The sequence below is a fragment of the Bombus affinis genome, chromosome 13 (assembly GCF_024516045.1).
Source record: "Bombus affinis isolate iyBomAffi1 chromosome 13, iyBomAffi1.2, whole genome shotgun sequence".
NCBI classification, from domain to species: domain Eukaryota; kingdom Metazoa; phylum Arthropoda; class Insecta; order Hymenoptera; family Apidae; genus Bombus; species Bombus affinis.
This window is the reverse complement of record NC_066356.1, coordinates 8,279,184-8,300,085: the sequence shown is the minus strand read 5'-3', so window position 1 is coordinate 8,300,085 and position 20,902 is coordinate 8,279,184. Positions and strand designations below refer to the sequence as shown.

General features: G+C 41.7%; 1 protein-coding gene and 1 long non-coding RNA gene across 2 annotated transcripts in view; both read right to left on the bottom strand.

Moving 5' to 3' along the window:
- Window positions 1-20,902, bottom strand: part of LOC126922904 (zinc finger protein rotund-like) — a 249,980-nt gene that overhangs the window by 194,935 nt on the left and 34,143 nt on the right. The gene's annotated exons all lie outside the window — the stretch shown is intronic.
- On the bottom strand, window positions 4,840-14,935 carry LOC126922971 (uncharacterized). Its single transcript, XR_007713010.1, has 2 exons — window positions 14,666-14,935; window positions 4,840-14,233 (listed from the first exon to the last, which is right to left on the bottom strand). It is a non-coding gene; the product is annotated as an uncharacterized LOC126922971 (long non-coding RNA).

Genomic DNA, 20,902 nt, shown 5'->3' with positions numbered 1-20,902 from the left:
TCAAAAGATATAACGAGACTGACTAAGGAAAAATAAAAGACGACGAAACATTTTGCAATTTTTACAAAAGCAACGTGTTAATATTTCAGAGTATTATGCGCGAGAACAGAGCACAGCTAGTAGCATCATTGGACAACCTCGACCTCCTCGACCCACTCTAGTATTCTACAGCACGTGATCAGCAGGCACTCAACACCAAGCGCTGTTCAAGATGATACAACAGTACACCTGACTGACGTGAACCAGTTGACCCCTGGTTGCTTTGCATTACCATTAACCCATCGAGTGCTGCGTAGATGAATGACACTGTCTTTTCTTTTTTTTTCTTTTTTTTTTTATGTAACTGTGTGCAAATTCGTGGAACTCGCGTTCCATATCGCGACACGAACAGATTCTACCACTACAAAACGAAAACAGTACTATATTACGCCGTAACGTATGAATTGTATTGAAGAACCTTTAAAACATACTGTATCAAACCCGTACACACAATGGAATTAAGAAACGAAGAATCGCGTTATTAAATTGAAAACATCGTCAAAGATCGTTTCTCGGAAATTCCTTCCATCTTTCGAAGAATAATATTATCTTATACAAGCGTTCGCTCTCTAACTACCACGAGTGATATTTTCACGTGAGAAAATTCTCTGATTCCAGAACAGAAGAGACATTGGAAAGAATCGTCTCGTTAAATGCGACAAATTTTCGAGGAAACCCTTCGACACGTGAAACCGGTAGATATAAATCGTACAAAAATTCAACAATTCCAAAGAACAGCCGCTATTTACGATTAACCGATCCGCGAGAAAACCAGAGGACAAAGAAACGCCTCTAGTGAAATTCAAAAAAATTGCCAAAGAGATCGTAAATAACCGAAACGACGTGCGCCGCTCTCTATACCGAGAGATTCTCGGTATTTAAAAGTCCTTTGGTTTCTAATTATCTGACGCAAAAATCCAGACGAAATTGGTGCCAATAATACAGAGACCGCGAGACGTGTCATTAGCAATGCAACCTCTCGATCTTCGATCGAGATCGCTTATCGCGCCACGTAAATCACGACCGCTTCTTTTCAACCCTTCCTCCGCCTCCTGCGACCTCCCCTTTCCCCTTGGGCGGTGGTAATTAACGCCTGAATCTGTACATGCATCGTCCCGAACGTATTTCGAGATCAATCAGCTGCTCGCTTATTACGTTGGTTTTTTTTTTTATTTCTCCTCTCACGCGTCCTCTCTCTCTCTCATTCTCTCTCTCACTTCTAGCGAATTCACGTAATGGATCGTTAAAGACAGGTACGACGGTGCATTAAGTGCAATTTTGCTACTATGTAGTGGTCGGTGCACGTCGTCATTAACTGGCTTGGCAGCCGGAGAGACGACAAGGGGAGCCGGGAAACTGGCCTCCGGGGTTACGAACGCCGGTTCAATGCCGAATCGTGATTGATTGGCAACTTGTAACCTTCCTTTGCATCCTAGATTACACGCATGAAAATGACCACGAGTTGTGCGCGATTCGACGCGTGAATAACTTCCTTCTGAAGGATCTCCGCTACCGATGCTCACCGTACACGTATGTAAATTTCGATGTTTTGTGAACGCGTGCAAAAGTCACATGGAATATGATAGAATGGAAGAGAGTTTAGTGGAATCTAAGTTAGGAATTCGTTTCACGTGGCGAATGAATCGACTTGTACTATTTATGGAACTTTCCCATTCCACGTTCTCGATTATGTTTAGAAAAATATGAATCCGCGATAGTGGGGTTTCCCCTGTTAAATTGCGCTGCGCGATACACCTGCAGGAAGCTTAGTCGAAAAGAAGATTATTTACGACGAATCGAACTTGACATGTAATTGTCGAGGAAGAAAAGAGAAGCGATCGGTAGAAAAGATGTCATTTCTCAAGCAGATTACGTCGAGCCTGGTGTATACCTAGATGAAAAACCAGTAAGAAAGTTTCATTTATTAACGCTAATCTTAGCAGACCTGGTCAATCGACCGGTTTCAAAATTTCGTTTCAAATTCTACCTTCATCGTTCTTTCTTCCATTCGTCTAACTTTCTGTAAATTCTTACATTAACAAAAATTGAGAAATTTATCAAACAGATGATATTTATTTACACGATACATTACGAACAGATTCTGAATAATCCAACAGAAATGACAACTTGCCAAAGTTCATCCATCTCTTGGGTTGGCAACTAAGTGATTGCGGATTTTATCATTACCACCTGATGACAAAATCCGTAATCATTTAATTGCCAACCCAATATCTACAATCGTAGGGCCCTACATTTGGCAATGCAAATGTTTCGCAATTAATATCCGCAATTAATAACCTAACTCGTAACTGCTGTGTCTATGATCGCGTGTAACCAGGATCTAGAAAAAACAGGTGGAGGCAATTAAAGAATCGCCGATTTGTTGCCATTAGCTGACCTATCGGCGGACGATCGTCGTTACGATCCAGCGACGTCTGCGCCGAGATCTGTGACATCGGATCGCAGGCTTGGAATGGAAGGTAGCGGTAAAAGGTGGTCGAAGATGTGAAAATAAACGAGAGCAGGTCTATAATATCGGCGAGCCGAGTTATTTGCGTGTGTACGATGCAACATGCGATTTCACCGCGACACTTATTGCGAGAAAAAGGAAACGAGGAAAAAGCGACTGTTTAATCACTCGTTTGTAGAGTGGATGATATACACTTGCAAAAATTACGCGCTTCGATGCGTTGCATCCGTGAAATGGACGTTAATTTACGGTAAAAAGGTGCGTTCAGTCGATTCGAGTAACGCAACATGAGACGTAGCATATTATTACAAAGCGAATATAGAAAGTTTCTATTTTAGAAAAATTCTAACTCGCTGTTGATCCTTCGTGGCCCGATTTATTCTATTTTTACTGCTCTAATTAATTTCGATGCAATGGCTAAATAATACGCACGACATTTTTGAAAAGAACTTTATCAAAAGTTACAAAATGCTCAGTTAACTTTCATTCGTCGTTTGTGTCAATTTTACATGTTGCGATAAATGTAAAAAAGAAGAACAATCGCTTTATTCATCGTGCTTAACGCAAGCCAAGCAAACGTGGCTAAATGACCAGAGATGAAACGAACGAAGAATAAAGTTCTCAAAAAATGCCGCAAGTTTGATAATCGTGTAATAACTATTTCTTTTTTCTTTAACAATCAGGATAGTAGTAGAAAACCTGTAGAACCCAGGAAACGCCTAAAAACGGGATTGTTTCGTGTTTGACTGTAAAAAGAAAAAAGAAGGCTATATCGGGGCGTTCATCGTGCGATTTTTCCACCGTGCAAGCGTCTTTAAGTCGCGCCGAGTTCCGGTTTCCGGAAGAAGTGTCCCCCTTCTGTCCGCTCCGAACCTTCGGAATCCTTTTCCAGAAATTCCCCGGGTTGGAAACGCGTCCCCCGGAGCACGCAGCCAGAGATTTAGGGGAGAATCCGTGGATTAATGGCATCCCCTATGGCATAAACGACTGCGGCTTTTCCTCTCGAATTCGCGAACCTAGATCGGACAACTGATATAATTTGTCCATTCTCTTTCCTCGCTCTGACCAATATTCCTCCTTTGTTTCTCTCTTTCTCCTTTTCTTTTTCTTTGTCTAAAAATGGTACTCGATTCGTATCCACCTCCGCAAGAGATATCTCACGAACTCGAAGAATTGTAATGAAAAATATTCGGGAACTCTCCTTTTCCGATTAAAAACGAACTTGCGTTGCATTAACTTTCACACAGGAAGCATCGGCGATCTTGAAAAATCCGTATTTTTGTACTCCAAATTAGACGAAATATCGATATCCTACGTATGGCAATGTATTTGCATCGGAGTACTTCAAATTAGAAGATTTCTAGAACGGGACACTTCGTGCTGAAATACTTCAAGCTAGGACCACTTCAAAGGCGATACGGTTGAAGCAGACACGTCGTTTCCAGATCGCAGAAACGCTACGCTTCGGAAAAAATCCAAGAAGATCCAACAAGAACACCAACATCGTAGGTTCGCCGATGCGACGCCTGTTTCTCCCTGAATCAAACTGTTCGGATGAAGCAAAAGATGAACGCTGGAAATTGGCGAGACGCGTAACAGGGTAGGTCAACCCTCTGCAGCAAAAGACGTCGGCAAAGGCAGCCGTCTGGCCGACCAGCCAGAACGGAAATCGCGTCCGGTCAAACGGTGCCGTCCACCCGCGGTCCCGGCGGGAAAATATTTTCTGTTTTTACGTGAGGGGTCCCTCGCGAGAGTCCCCGTTAAAGAACGGAGGTGGGGTGGCCGTGGCGGCCGAAGAGAAGCTGAAGCCGACGCTCAAAATTCCGCGGCGGTGCCTTTTGTCCCCGCGATGCCTCGCCTTCTCCCTTTTTGCCACGGTTAGACGAGCAGAAGCGGTCTGCCCTTTCTTCTTCGTCTTCCTCTTCGTCCTCTGCTTCGTCTCTCGGTAGTCCTCCGGCGAGCTAAAGGCATCGCGGATGACGAGAGAGAAGGATAGTGAAACGGAGAGAAGAAGAGGAAGAAGAAGGGGACCAAGGGCCCAGAAACTCTTCTCATCTTCGTTCGACTCGCTTCGAGAGGATACTCGTTCCGATTGACTAGCACGCGCGCGGATTCGCCTTGAGACCAGGTCCGAGCATCAATCTCTCGTCAAACCTCGTCGACTAGTCGTAGAAATGCCGACACAATGCCCGTTCGTCGATCGTTCCGCGGTGTCTCTTTCTCTCGTCCGATGGCCCCTTCTGCGTCGTCCTGTCTCTCACCGCGTTTCTCTCTTTCTCTTGGAATTTCGTTCCGACCAGCTTCTTGTTCTATTTCTATTTTCTGGCTACCCCACCGCTTTTCTGTGTCCGTTGGATTCTTTCGAGGTTTTTTCTTTTTTTTTTTTTTTTTATCAGGTGAGTCAGGATGAATTTCAGAAGAGAAAGACTTTCGAGGGCATTTTTCCATTCGAACCTTTCGATCGTGAAGCTTGGGATTCGCGATTCACCAAACTCCGAATTTACGAAACTTGGAATCTTTGGACTGTGGAAAGTTCCAATGTCTGCACCTTCGAGTTACTGCAGCTTCGAATCCTCGCATCTTAAAATTTCTTTCTCCATCTTTGAATCTCTGGATATTACAATCTTTCAAGTATTCCATGTTTACATCTTACAATTCCTCCAGCATTCCATCTTTGGACTTGTCAATGTCAGGATCTTTGAAACTTTCAATCTTCGAATCCCTCGATATTTCAACCTATAAATTTCCTGATAATTTTTATTCCCAGAAATTCCACGCTGAGAGACTCCAAAGCTCCTGTTCCTTTTTTCCCCCCTCAAGATCAAGATATTTACGAGAGTAAGATAATTCACAGTTTTATGGTTTACGAGGTCCGTAATTCGGTTTGCGGGGAAATCGGAGAGTGGACGAGAGGACGTTACGTAAAAGTCGAAACGAGCGGAACAGGAAGCAGTGGACAAAGCGGTCGAGCAAACATCGCGTCGGCGAAAGGATAATGAGCCAGTCGAACGAGGATCGGGCCTCGATTCGTGGGCCAGCACGAAATCTTTTCACGCCCGAAAATTATAACGGCGCTTCCGCCACGCGCGAATTCGTGCCATTGTTGCCCGCTACGAAAAAAAGAAACAAATATCGCGAGCATATACGGGGTGTTGGTAAAAACTGGACACGCTTTATCGGGCGATGTGCCTTTAGCGCGAGCCATAAAAAGCTTTTTTATTACCGAAACGACGGGATTTTTGTCCTTCATGGTGAATTATGCCTGCCTCGTGTTAAATTATTGATCGATAATGTTTAAGTACAGCTACGTAGTATATAATACTTTATTCACCGTGCGATTAATCAAATATTTGAGATCGATTTCTTTACAATTACCAGAGATTCGAAATTGATTGGAAATTCAGTTCCCTTCGTTTCATTCAATCCCGTAACTTCAATTTTACTTTATGCTAAATATTTTATACGTCATTTCATATATATTAATTATGTTTCATATTATTTCGTCTTGCAATAAGATTTAAAACTTGCAATCTCCGTTTATTAGTGAAATTTTTGACGAACGAGAGACGATGCTTGGAAAGTAGAAAGGTGTGAATATTTTCCGAATAAACGTGGAATGAAAAATTTAGAACTTTGATCAACACCCTATATGCATGTGTGTGTGTATGTACGCGCAATAATTGCAGGCATCGAGGCGAATCGGACGAGCTCGAGGATATTAGGCCGCAATTTTCGTCGGATGGAAGAGGGCCCACGCTCGTCGTCACAGCTTTTTCATAAATCACCTTCACGCTACGCCACTACCGTCTGAATTTCGACCGGTTTCCTGGACTTTCGATAATCAAATAAAATAACAGCAATCTACCGTACAGATATTCGTCCTCGGGTTATTCGCAGAGAAATTTTTACGTCGACGTCTCTCTCCTCGCTACTTCCATTGACTCTCGCACGATCTATGCAGAAGAATTCTGTTACGTTACTATAATTAACACGGATTTCTTCATCTCGAAGCACTGCCAGAAATTTTCTAACCTTTCTACCTGTGAATCTCATCATCTTACAATCAAAAATATTCTTATTGCTACTTCGATATTCGTTTTATCGTGTTTCGAGCTGAACGATGAATGCGAGAAATGCCGAAATGAAAAATACTCTCGTAGGTTACTCATACTTTTCTAAACCTCAAGTTTTTTGAGAATGTCTTGTAATTGTACGATTAAAAATATCTACGACTATAACGAATTGATTTCGGTATTCTGCTAATCAGACGAGGCTGCGGGTCCGCGACGACCGCGTGTCAACGTACCTGTGGCCGATTGCAATTTATCGGGGCCCGCTTCAAAGTGCAAGATTAAATTCGCCGCGAGTTCACTTTTGCACTTTGGAGCTCAATAATTCACGTTTGCGTCATCCAGCACGATATATCTCCGGCTTATCGACAAATTCGAGACACGACTCCTATATCATCCAGTCTACTCTTCTCTCCTCGTATCGCCGAGAGGCAAAATTCCACAAAACACTCATTAAAACCAACTACAGATATATAATTTATATCAAAACTACTGCTAATTAAACGAATGATTTCATCTGCGTATCTACGAAATTTTTATAAAATTCCTCATTCGTCCGAATAAGAATCTATCAATTCTTAATGGCAAAAATAAAACGTACAGCAGCAAACCAAGCAGAAAATGTCTATCTTTCATGATTTTCTGATATATATTCGTGCGGATGATTTTATTTTTCCAACGTCTAATTAGAGTACATGCTTGGCGTTACAAACATCGCGAGATTAAAATACGCAGATCTTTGATACGAAAATCTTTCTCCAGAGAATATTCAGTTAATTCGCTGAAGATTATGCGTTCGTGTAGCAATGGAATTTTCAACGACGATCGAGATTGCGCCAGTTATTAGATACGAAGCTGTTGGACTATGTGCGATGAAAATGTTCGCTCCTGCAATTTCAAATACGCAGAATAATATACTCGTGAAAGATTTGTACGAGTGTCGGAGTATATTGGCAGCGAGCGAGAGCAAACTATCGATCTGACAGTGACAACCGGCGTCTATTTGGTTCCTACAGTCGGTGATCGAAAGCAGAAACACCCAGTATAGCCTGGAAACCGACAAAAGTTTCGTAAGGAGCTAATAGCTCGCGGTGAGCCTCGGACACGCGTGTTTCCGTGTGCGTATACGGACCGTCGTGTAACTCGGCGGGCTAATGATGATGACACTCTTATTTCTCGGGGAGGACGCGGGTCATTTTTCAAAGGGCAGCCAGGGAGAGAGCTTCTGAACGCGAAGAAGGTGGAGGAGCAACGGCGAACCCGGGGAGGAAACAAGAACAAGAAGACGAACACGACGACGACGACGACGACAACGACGAAGATGAAGAAGAAGAAGAAGAAGTGGAAGAAGAAGAAGAAGAAGAAGAGGTTCTCTCCGCACGCAGAAGCTAATGTCCGGAACGACTCCTAAACCATTAGACGGAGAGAAGAAGGGAGGAGGATTGCCCTTTTCCTCATTTCAGTTCGCCACTCTGTGTCTCTTCGCTCCTCTCCTCTCCCGGCCACCTTTCAAGATGGACAGAGACGCTTTCAAACAGAGAATCCAGGGTAAAGAAACTTGGAAATACACGGAGAACTCTCGATCGAAGTGGAGTTCGTGTTCATTACGAACGTACACAGCTTTTCTTTTTTTTCTTCTTCTTCTTTTTTTACGTTGGAAGTTTCAAAAGTACCGGATTAATCTGTCAGAAGTCTTCGTTTTAAGAAATTTATAAAATAAATATAGAAGAGATAGCAGTGTTTCCATCATTTTCCCTGGTGGAACGTTGATTTGCTGTATTTTTCGTGTTGATGATCACATCGCCAGATCTGACGACCCTACTTCTCCTTTATTTATATTACGCTCGTTTTCTCAATGTTTTATCGTCAGTTTCTCCGACGTTCTAATTTTTGAAACCTCTCAGCAATCGATTCGATCGAAAATTAGGGCTCAGCATTACGTTCACCAAACATTTTATAATTCTTCCTCTCCGGTAAATTTAGCCTGTCGAATTCTATTCGAAAGAGAATTCTGAAGGTTTCGTTACAGTGCCAATAAAATTGGAAAATAATTTTATACGACACGTAGCTACGTAAAAGTCACGCGTACGTAAAATCTTTCAGTGACAAGTATCTAAGAACATTCTGCCGAGCTACTGCATATAAAACGTATATGCGCGGTTAATTACGGAAAAGTTGGAGCAGACAGAACAAGGGAAGAAGCGCGTTGAATACTATTCGACTTTTTGGATCCGGATCGTTCCAATCGAACGACACTCGTATCGTTTCGAGACGATAATTTTTTCCAGGGGATTGCACCATTTTTTTCACTCGTCAATGAATACATCGATAAGGATGTTTCGTCTAAAATGACTGGTCGCGAGGAATGGATCTGTACGAACGATAACGGATGATAACGAGAGGGGGCCTGTCCCTCTGCTCGGTCAGAGTTTAAGTAACCGTCTTTCGATTAATTATTCACCATACGTAGCCGTTTAATTCGATTCCTCTGGTTTTACCGTGACCCCGGCGGTTCGTAAACATTGTCAATTATTTAAATAACTATCCTCTGCACGCTCACTTCGTCCCTAATTGGCCGTGTCTTTGTCCATTTTACGACTGCCCCCTCTCATGGTCGTTTCGACTTCCACTTCAACTTCCACGTTTAACCCTGTCCTTTATCGTTACCTCGAGATTAGTTTTCAGATCGTTCGCCTCATTTTTTCTCTCTCTCTCTTTCTTTATTAATCTTCTCAAAGATACTCGAGTTTAATGGAGAAATTTACTGTGCGCGAGATTATAAATTTTGGTAATAAAAAAGCTATTAAAACATTTCTCTATGAATCTAGTGAGCAAAATTTCGGAGGCAGGGCTATCTTTACGACCGGATTTTCAAACTTTGATTTCGATTCAATGAGAAACTCTCATGCCACACTCGCGTGGAACTAATTGAAAACGTCCGGAGATTCGACGTGGACTGAAATTGATGGAATAAAAGTCAAGAGGTTCTTTTCGTGATAAAAAAGAAGCTACAAAAGTGACATTCTTCAACGAAGTGAGGAGGTAAAGTTTCAAAAGGACGACTCTCGAGTTCCAATTCCTAAATATCCATCCCAATTAGATCACAAGTTCTAAACACCGTAGCCTATTTTCAGATAAAAAATAAAGGACAGATATAATAAAAATGTTAATCCGCTGCGTGCGTCCAGAAAAAGGTTATCAAAGTGGCCTTTTTCTATGATGCAAGCAGCAAAGGTATCGCGAGACTGCGATTTCACTTCGATTACGAATTCGTAGAATCAATCTAAGATACCGAACGAGCAACGAACCTTCGAGCAAAGAATCGAGAGGTTCTAGACGCGGTGTCGCGCTATAATCCTTCCACCTGTCCTATTGTTGTAAATTCCGCGCGAGGCGTAACAACGTGTTGCGGCCAGAAGCGGGCAAAAATGAAACGCGGCCAGCGTGAAAGTCTTTTTCGGGCGCAGCTGCAGCCCCGAGAAAGGGAGAGAGGGACTATGGGTACAGGAGCCATAATAAATCTCCATTAGCTGCCGAAATTCGGCGTACGTGCGTTTTGCCCAATTACCGTGCCCTCCGCGTCTTCCTTTTTCCTGCAAAACTGGACACGATTTTATCGACCGCCTAATTGAATCGTCCGCTGGAAAACACCGCGAGCAAATAAAACGCGAGGCGGCCTATTTCGTTGGAGAGGCGTCGCGCGTCCACCACCGCCGCCTCTTCCAATCTTTTCCCAAAATGCCCGAGTAATTAGCGGCAAACCAATAGCCAATCGCGCCCTTAACCACTTGCCGAGCCTTTACAAACCGATTATCGGTTACACGTTCCAGGATAAACCAGAGCAAAGGCGAGCTCCATCGTTATCCTGTAATTAAATCGTTCGTCCAAGATATCCGCCTTTGGCTGTTAATTTATCAGATTGGCGAAGATGAAACGTCCTGTAAAATTTGCATACGACAGGCTAGCGCCATTCGTAGGATCATTTTTAGAGCGAATTCGAGGCTTCAGAAAATACGAACGTTACGATGCCTTTCGTAAAAGAAATTCAAAATCCCTGAAAGAGAATACAATTCGATAGAGATATTCGCGAGACGAGCACTTTAAGTGTACTGTCTTACGTTCTTGTAATTTAGAAACTGATCCTTATTCGATAGAAATAAATTCTAAATTTCGATAGAAATAAAACTATAATTTTCTAAGGAAACTGTGTCGCATGTAAAACAATCTCCTATGTTCAATGACTTCCATAACGAAGGAGGTAAAAATTTTTTTTAATATCGAAACCTGTCGAAAGGTAAGAAGACCAACCACGAAAGAAAACCTCCAACGAAAACGAAACTCCAATTTTTTCTAAGGAGACCCGTTACACGCAGAACGATTTCCTTACGTTCGATAATTTTAATAACGAAGAAGGTAAAGGTTCCTTCATCGAGAGAATAGAATTTTCCAGGTGGTGTTCTTAGCCCGAAAAACAGCCTGTTATTCAATATCCAATAATTTTACGACAGAAGTTAACCCTTCATGCTGAATTCTCATCTCGGCGAAATGTGCCAGAAGGAAAGAAGATCGTGGAACGAAGGGAAGCTTCCCTTGCTAGCTACGTCTTAAGACGGAAGTGCAGGGCAGAAACGCAGGGACAAGATAGATGTGCGTCACTTCCGGCCGCGACAGGGGGTGGCGTCTGCGGGGCGGCAACCCTCGCCGCGCGCCAAGGGTTCGCAGTTTTGCAGAATATAATTACCGAGCGAGCGTGCACGGGTTTCAGGAACCGCCAACACCGTTGCCGACGGCACGAAACAACTGACGCGCACGGAATTTATTCGGACCTGACAAATGAAGCCGCCCCTGCATCAAACAGACCCATCGAAACGTACAATGTTCACGTGACCAGTCTTTTCTTTTCTGTGTATATTAACGTTTCCACTATTAATATTCTTTTCTTCGAACTATTCTTATCGTGGAAATAACGTTTTTGGAAGGTGAAAAATTCGAGGCTGGCTTTTTTAACTTCTTTTGTATCAATCGAAGGATTTGGAAAACTTGGAAAAATTTGTGGATAAGATCGAAGTTCAATGGAAAAGGATGTATGTTATTTATCGAGCGATCTGAGTTTGCTTTCTTTCAGTATCCTTTTTATTACTTGGAAGACAGCACGAAGAAAAGCGGGACTTTTCTATTCGACGATTGCCTGGCCCAACGATCTTACCTGTAAGCGTCGGTAGATGAAACCGAGGTGACGGTGGAGGGACTAACGGAGGTGTGGTTCTGGTAATTCCGTTTCATACCCCTAATTAAACCGCAAAAAACGCAACGAGGGCGTGGTGCATATGGGCGCAGCCCTACCTTCAAAGGGGTAAGGACCTGAGACAATGGCCACGAGACTCGCCATCGTGATCCTTGATCGAATTCCATGTCTGGCATTCACCGCTTCCAGTAACTCACGAAAGAATTATAATCTCGCACCTCGTATCCCGATATATACAGAAGCGCGTTATGATATTAGTGAAGCTGTAATATCATACAATTAATTTGTGTAAAAAGAATCCACACTTTCTCGTATTACCGATTTTTCCTAATTTTGCTTTTCTTCCAACCAATTAATTCCTTCTAGCATAGACACATCTACGTACACACTCTGCAAATTTATAGTAATCTTTATCGAAGAATAAAAATCGAATCGATAAGAAGATCCGTATCTTGCGCGAAGAAGACAAGAAAACATTGAAAATTCCTTGTAGCTAAATTGAGCTAAATCATATTTCGCAGTACCAATAGCTTAAACGTATTTTGCGTCTGAATAAAGTATTGTAGACTTTTCCTGATCTTCCTAATTATTACCAGCAATTAATTCGTTCAATATGCATCGTACTCTGCTGTACCACGAGTCTAAAATTCGTCTTGCCTTTCGCTGTGTCATCGAACGAAAACTCTAGTTGGAATATCGTGAGACGATGAACGAAATCGCGGATGAGTTTTAATATTCCATTCGGTCACGTTTCGCCGCGGATGCAACAGTTTAGAAGGCGGCCCCGGTCATTACGTCCAGACGAATGATTGTGGCGCGTTACAAGCCGACGAGGTTATTAACAAGACGCTAATAATTCAATAATTCCCCGGTGCATAAAATCGCAAGCTTCCTGCGAGGCAACGGTGCGCGCACCACCGTCGTTGAAAATAACAGGCTACCCGGTCTGGAAAATAATCCCATAATGGTGATAATGACGATAGTGCGTAATAGCGTTCGCCCCGATGATTACACATCTGCAATAATAATATTAATATCGGCGCGATGTTTACTCTTATACATCCAAGTGGTCGATTGTTGGATGAAAAAATCTGGCCACCTCGCCGGTGGCCATTCGTAGCCAGACTATCAATATTCAATTAACCTTATCAGTTATTATGCCAGCGATTTTACATATTCGCTCTTATTTATAGCAAGCCGTGGCGCATCGATTCTGCAATTATGGACTCACGCGTGGATAGTCTGCGGCTTCGAAATTACGCTGCTTGATATACCCTGGTATCCGCAACATCGGAGAACTATGCCTCTTAATTTACTCTCAACGACGAAAACGAGTGCGAATATATGGATATTTTCAACGTCGTCCTTGCATTACCGATAATTCTCACTATCTTTCAAATTACGATTTATACAGATTGCTGGGAAGGACTAACAACGAGGTTGAACGGGCCAGAGTGAATAAGTACATCGACCGGTCTTTTAAAATAAAACTATACACGAGTAAGTATACAAGTGAGCAGTTCGTAAGCTTCCGTAGAAATTTCGAAGGATACGAAGCGGATGATAGAATATGATAGAAAATAAGCAAGTGGAAGTATTTGCACGACAATCGAGCAACAGCGCGGACTTTTCATTCTTCGTTGCATAAATAAAATAAAACACATAGTGGAACATGAGACAGAATGCGAAGCGTTTCGCCGCGAACGAACGTAACAGGACAGTTGTTACATTAGCACTGACGAGTACATAATATCCAGCAAGGGCCTCGTTAAGTTCGATAAATCGGAAATCCGAATGATCGACGTTGGAGCGTATCCGGTGCACCGTGTCGACACGAGATTTTCTCGGTAAGGGCCAAGTCCTTGGAGCCAGCAGTTGTTCGAAATGGTCGCCTTGGGGTTCGGTAACCGCCCAGAGTGTGCACGCGATGCTCGCTGCGTTTCACCGGCCACAAGAGACATTCGATTAGCCGTCGAAAGTCGAATTGCGACACCAGGGGCGACGCGCTCGTCAGCACTGGAATCGATGTCGCTGTTGACCCCTCCTATCATGAACTGTACAATGGAAATGAATGGCTGATAACTGATAAGAGAACACAATACGACGGTGCACTTTTTTTAAATCGTCCTAAGAGAACGATTGTTCTGGACGATACGAGAGTTACACTCATTAAGAGGTTGGATATAAAAGTTTTATATAGACGAGCATCGGGTCGTGAACCTTGCGATAAAGGTTGTAATAAAGGTAAGTAGTAAAGGTAGCTACTAATGTTTCCTTTCCTCTCATTCTTTTCTTTTTCTTCCCTTTTTTCCTTCGCTTTTCTCCCATCCTTTCTTCCCTTCCTTATCCCGCCCTACCTTCCTTTGCTTCCTTTATTCGCTCATTCCTTTCTTCTTTTACCTTCCGCACCTATTGTCCAGATTCCTTTGCTCTCTTATTTCATAATTTTATCTCTTCACTTTGCCTCCCCTTTTTCCATATCGTTTCATTTTTCTCTTTTCCTTATTTTCCTCTCGTTCTCTGCTTTCTCTCCTCTTTCTTCCTTCGCTTTTCTTCCATACTTTCTTCTCTTCCTTGTCCCACTCTATCTTCCTTTGCTTCGCTCATTCCTTTCTCCTTTTACCTTCCGCACCTACTGTTCAGATTCCTCTGCTTTCTTATTTCATAATTTTATCTCTTCACTTTCCCTCCCCTTTTTCCGTATCTTTTCATCCTCCTCTTTTTCTTTCTCTTCTCTTTTTTCCTTCGCTTTTCTTCCATCCTTTCTTTCCTTCCTTGTCGCATTCTATCTTCCTTTGCTTCCTTTATTCGCTCATTCCTTTCTCCTTTTACCTTCCACACCTTCCGTTCAGATTCCTTTGCTCTCTTATTTCATAATTTTATCTCTTCACTTTCCCTCCCCTTTTTCCATATCGTTTCATCCTCCTCTTTTCCTTATTTTCCCCTCTTCCTTCCTCTATCGTCTCCTCCAATCTCTTGTTCTTTCGATCCCTTGCCTTTGTTTCCTCCTTCTTCCCATCTGGTTTCTTCCTTTCGCGTATGTTATCCGACACAGTCATCGTAATTCGTCGTAATCTTCGTGCTCGGTAAATTAAAAGAACATTACAATGTAAAATCCTGTCTTAATAAACAAATAACAACAACGACGATAACGATAATAATAACAATAATAATCTGTTAGATTACAATTTAGCAGCAAACATAAAACGATTAGCGTAATAAAGCGTGTTTAACGAAGCGAAGGGAACGCCGAGTTTCCAACGAATGGCGAGGTAAAATCGACCCTTTTCTAGTCGGCGGATGCTCGTTCACCTGTTGCATTTTACACGGTCTCGCGAGTATCACGATCAATAGTCGACGCCACTCGGTCAGTTCGTTATCGTCGATTTACCATAAATTAATTATGCATCGCGCTCTCTAAAGCCAGTTGACGGTTAATAAACAAGATCTGGAAATGGTGCGTGTGAGTGTCGCATGAGAATCGAAAGATCTCCTTGAGGCGATTCTTGTGACGCGATTAACTCGAAATCGTCGAGCAACGCGCGTCAATTGCATACGTGACAAGATTAAATCGCGACCTCCATCTTTCACGTAACTAGGTATATCTGATCGAGAATCGATCCTAATCTTAGATCATAAAATATGTATCATTATAACTAGTTCGCGTATCGGCTCTGTCGTAGATCCCTTAACGCTCGCATTTTTCTCGAATTCAAAATCGATCAAAAAATATTATAAATTCCTTCTTTCGCGTGGAATTTTTTCTTGAATGTATAATATATTTTTCTCGGAATTAGAACGTCGTATTGATATCGTAGAGCGGGAAATGTAAAAAATTGCAAGATAGAGGAGAATTCTTCTCGTTAACGCAAACAATATTAGAAAGCCTTGGAAATTATTATCCTTCTCGATAAAATTTGACTGAACTCTAAGAGAATAATTTTGCTTTCTGTAAAATCCACGACATTTTGATTTTTTAAATAATTCGCTGTATCTTCTATCTATTCTATATTTATCTATATTTTATATTTAGCGGATAATCCGGTCGGTTTCATTTTTCGAAGATTCACCGTCGAGCAAAAACCAACAAACTGCTGCTTATCCAATAAGAAAAAAAAAAAGAAAAAGATTATCGGAAGCAGCTTAAACTGGCTACAGCCGCGTAGGCCAATCTAGACACGGACATTTCACATCAGAATAAAATGCATCAGACAGATGCAAACGACGATTCCGACATCTCTCAGCCAGCCGACACTATTTTTATCAAGCGCCAAGCGGACATTGGAATTTTACTAAAACTCACACTGATAATTCGACCGTCAGTTTTCTTCCACTCTCGTCGAAGATTTTGTTTTCGCGAGTATTCAACGAGGCCTCGATATTTCGAAAAATGTTCTTAAAATAACGCCAAGTACCAGGAACAAAATCGACCAGTTTTACATGCAGATTTTCCACCGGTTCCCAGAATAAATTTACCTAATTGTATTTCCTAATAGTCACACACGCTTGATCCCAGTTGATGGATCGTGCTTTCGTAGCGAGAGATTTTTCACACGATAAATTCGTGGTAAAACTAAAAAACGAAAGGTCCGTTCCTCAAGCTCGTCCGTTACGATCGTTGGACGATTACAAATCGGTATCCAACAGCGAAATCCTGGTTAATTCGACGCCATTATCTTCGATCGTACAACACTGTTTCGCAAGCGGGCTCTAATGAAACGAGGAAAAAATTAATAGTCTCTGACAATGGATTTCGCAATCCAGATGATTTTTGTCTAACCCGTTTGCGAAATTCTTCACGTTTTCCAGCAGATAAATAAATTCACGAGACGAGAAGAGTAAGATAGAAAGGAGGGATTTTTATTGCAGGAAATACGCGCTGCCATGACCTTTGATTTTGCCAGTAAAAACCGTCTCGGCACGCGTTGCTCCTGCCGATATCAATAGGAAAAAAGAAGATGGTTCGTGTATCGCTTTTGACGAACCTCGCGACATCCACGACGCCGCAATCGTTTGCGTTACTTCGTCTCAGGAAAAAAAGATAAATAAATAGTCTTTGCAGTAAACGATGCTTTTTATCTATCGGCTGTCTAGCCGGAAGAATCGTCGAGGCGAAACGCTTTTCCGGTTCGTTCGGAGCTATTCCACTGACTATTCGATTAGGACGATCGGCGGGCAATTTTGTTTCGTCAAGTTCGATTGTTCGCGTTCGCACGATTAATCGTTTTCGCGAAAACTATCGCTGGAAATTATGCTAATCTAAAGTTTATCCCTTGAAGATCGCAATATTTCATGGAAACTCTGACAAAGTTCGAATATTTTATCCTTATCGAGCGATATTTCGAATCACAGCGGAAAGATTCGCGAAGTTTGGAATTTTTCAAAATTAGGCACCTCGATAACCGAGATTTTTCGAATATTTTTACGCGCTTCTGTTCCCATGGAAGTCCACGTAGAAACGAAACTCGGGATTATCTTGAACCGCAGACTGGCTTTCAAAAGTCCCAAAATATTATGTAAATTCCAAGGAAACTGGACCGATGGAGCGGAAAATATTTGTAATAACAGGCACGGCCAGAAAATATCCGCAAGAGTGACGAGAATGTGCTTGCCCGTAGATATTTAGGCTCGTTCGGAGCCACGGCTTCGTTACAATTTTCACGTTTAACCAGTCGTTGCATTTCGACGGCCGATGCTCGGCCCCGATTCTCGTTGCTTCCTTTTTTGCAGCTCGCATGAAATGCGTTTTACTGCTTTACCCTGGTGCAAAAAACATCAGCCACGAGTTGAGTCTGTAGATGATGGAGGTGATGAAGAAGTAAACGAAGAAGAAGCGGAAGGTGGCCGAGTAAGACATAAACGGTCTTCGTTCTTCCTTCGCTTTATCTAGGTACACTTTCCATCGACCAAACGACTCTCCTCCTTGCATTTCCTTCTTTCAAATACCTTTGCCATTTTTCACAATCGAAATTAAATTCTGTTGCGTCTCCGGCCGAACTTGACGAACATTATCGATGACAAAATTCTGTCGGCTAACGAAACGCTGAATTTAAACAAGCATTTTGATGATTTTATTACCGTTGAAACGTCGAACGTAGTAATTAATTTCTTCAGGGACAAGCTTTTTTCTCCATTCAGGTGTTCTCCGTAGAACTTCGAAAAAAGAGCAATTTTTCCTATTATTTTTAATTTTCTGAAGGATTATAGCTTTACGTAGAAATGTGAAACCTGTGTCCGAACTTGGCTTCGAATTGTAGAATGCAGCTTCGACACACGCGTTCCTATAGACTGTGCCAAGATTAAATCAAAATCACTATTTTTCCCAATTATTTTATCCTACAAAAATCAGGAGAGTAAGTTGAAAAATTCCAATGTTCTACGGTGCTGCTATCTGTTCAGTCGCCAACTTTTCTCTCCTGTAATTATTATTCGATGAAAACGTTTAACGCTAGCTGCTATGTAATTCTAACTATTACAACTCCAAAATTATTTAATTGTGAAATGGAACGTTTAAAATTCCTAGAATTCCTGCAACAGCTTCCAACGTACTGTTACAAAAAATCGAAGGGACCATTCTGTGTTTTCGACGATCACTCGATTTATTAGTGACTTTTCGTAAACCAACGAGCTGATAATTCCGCGACGAGTGTTAGAAAATCTGTGAGCTATTATTTCAGATAATGTATGTAAGCCGTATGTTTCTTCATTATTTTTATCTGTCGGATTTATGTGAATGAACTTCTCTTGTCTTACAGTAAATTCAGTTCGAGGACAGATGTAAACCCTGATACGTCGAGATATATTGTAACGGCAGTTTCCTTCAAGGGCTTAGGTCGGAGTTCAGAGATCAGTGCCGATAACGAGGCCGATTTGATACGTGTCCGAAAAAGATACGAATTTCTCCAACACGTCTGACCTTCGAATAATAATTATTCTCGTCCAGTCAAAGAGATTACAATCTTAAAAGAACCAAAAAAAAAAAAAAAAAAAAAAAAAGAAAAAAGAGAAAGAAAAAGCAACGAAATATCCTCCGACACGAAATTAATTCTCTGCTGGCAGTTTTTATTAACAAGCTTTTTTTATTGATATTTCTATCAGTTTTTTATTCGTCGAATGATACGTCCTTTACTTACAACACGATGTTATCAATCGTTGTAAACTCAATTATAACCAAGCTACGTCCTTCTTTCGCCTAAATTTTATACCAATTAATCGAAATACAATTGAACCTTAAAGATGTAACGCGAGATATCAAAATTGACTGAAAATATCCAGAAGATCGAATTTTATTTGCCTCTAAGTATACAAACTATAATATAGCTACCCAAAATGGTACCATAACATTACTCAAAAGAAAATGTATGTATTCTTTGTCTATGCGAATATTATAGATACTTGTACGCAGTTGAACTTTAATATTTCAAGAAATTAAACAATCGCAGAAACCGAGTCTTTCTTTTCCACCATCGTTTGGTATTTTACTCCGTAAACCTACTACAGTCGTTTCTTTCCTAAAAGTTGTCACTTGACAGTGTACGAATATTCCAATTGCGATTATAATTCGATCGACGACGTATAACGTACAAAGCGTATAAAGACGCTAAAGCGCTGCAATTAAAAAGGCAATAAATAAATAAAAGATTAGAGTGTCGTGCAACAAAATGAAGAAGATTTGACCCTTGCTGGCTCGAAATAACAAATCGAACGAGGATCGCGATATCGAAGCAAGATCGATCTCGATCTGGCTCGATCGTTATCTCTCACGTTCTTCTGCTTTCGTCGCGGGTTATTTTCTGCTTGAACGAGTCGCAAACGCGTCGAAAGTTCGTTTCGGTCGACGATCATAACACTCGGACAGGACAGAAAACGAAGCAAAACGAGAGAGAAGGAATAGGAATCGGTAAAATTGCAGGCGGAAGAGGATTCCGCCTGAGACAAGTGGCTTTTAACCTGACCTTCCTCTAATTTCTCAGCCATAGAAAGCTCGATTAATTTGGAACGGTGGACCGGGGCAGCCGGTTTCTTCGATTAGCCACGGAAAAGAAATTATTCGAGCGAGCTGGCTCTGACCACAGAGACACCAGCTTCTCGGAAGCCTGGCCTGTAGATCTACAATTTTCAATAATTATTTCCAGTCCTCTCCGGCTGCACGACCGCTCCACTTCCACGGACAAACGACGAATAATTTGCGTCGGAGAAAGGAGAAAGAAAATCGAACGGGTTTTACCGTGAAATAAGCGGCCAGACAGACAAAGAAAACTGCCACGGCGATCGTAGTCGAATGTGAAACAAAGTTGCGCGGATGAAAAGGGACGAGTGATAGCGTGTAGCACGGTGTAACGAGCAACCACTCGTTTTTCCACTCGTTTTTTCCATCGAAAGAAGCTTTTAGTACTTAATTTCCAAGGAAGTTGCAGGCAACGGAGAAGCACCTGATTACCTATTACAAGGAAATAAAAAGGATTTCCTATTACAGGAAATGGGGAAATTGTGCTCGAACGAAGACTGTTCGCTGTCTTACAAAATTATAAACTGGCTCGTAATCGACGAATCGAAATGGAGAATGGTTCGAGTGGCAGAAACGGAGATTTTTTTTTTATAGAAATCGGAAATTTTCGTTCAGAATCGATAGTTTCTCTTTGTATGATCGTATAATCAAGTATAATTCGTGCTTCGTTTAACGTTAAATTGCTAGCTAAGAGACGAGAGTTAGTCTGAAACGGAATTAAACCGCCAGTAATCGTCGATTACGATCTCGATAGAACTCGTAATTATTGCGAATCTGTGATAACGAAACCAGCTTGTCATTGATTAATAATGAAACGTTGCTTACCTTAGGAAACTACGCTTCGAAGTTAACCTTTCGTTTGAAAGCACGAAATTAATAGCTAATTATTTGAACGGTACGTTGATTTTAAGAAACAACAACCGCGAGGAAAAGACGACGTACGCGGCGATCAAATAAACGAAGGAATTCTAATAGAAGAGGAAACGTAAGAAGCGTGGATTCTTGGTAATAAAAATGGATGAAAAAGACTGGAAGAGATCGGTGGGAATGAAAGCGAAAAATCAAGGAAC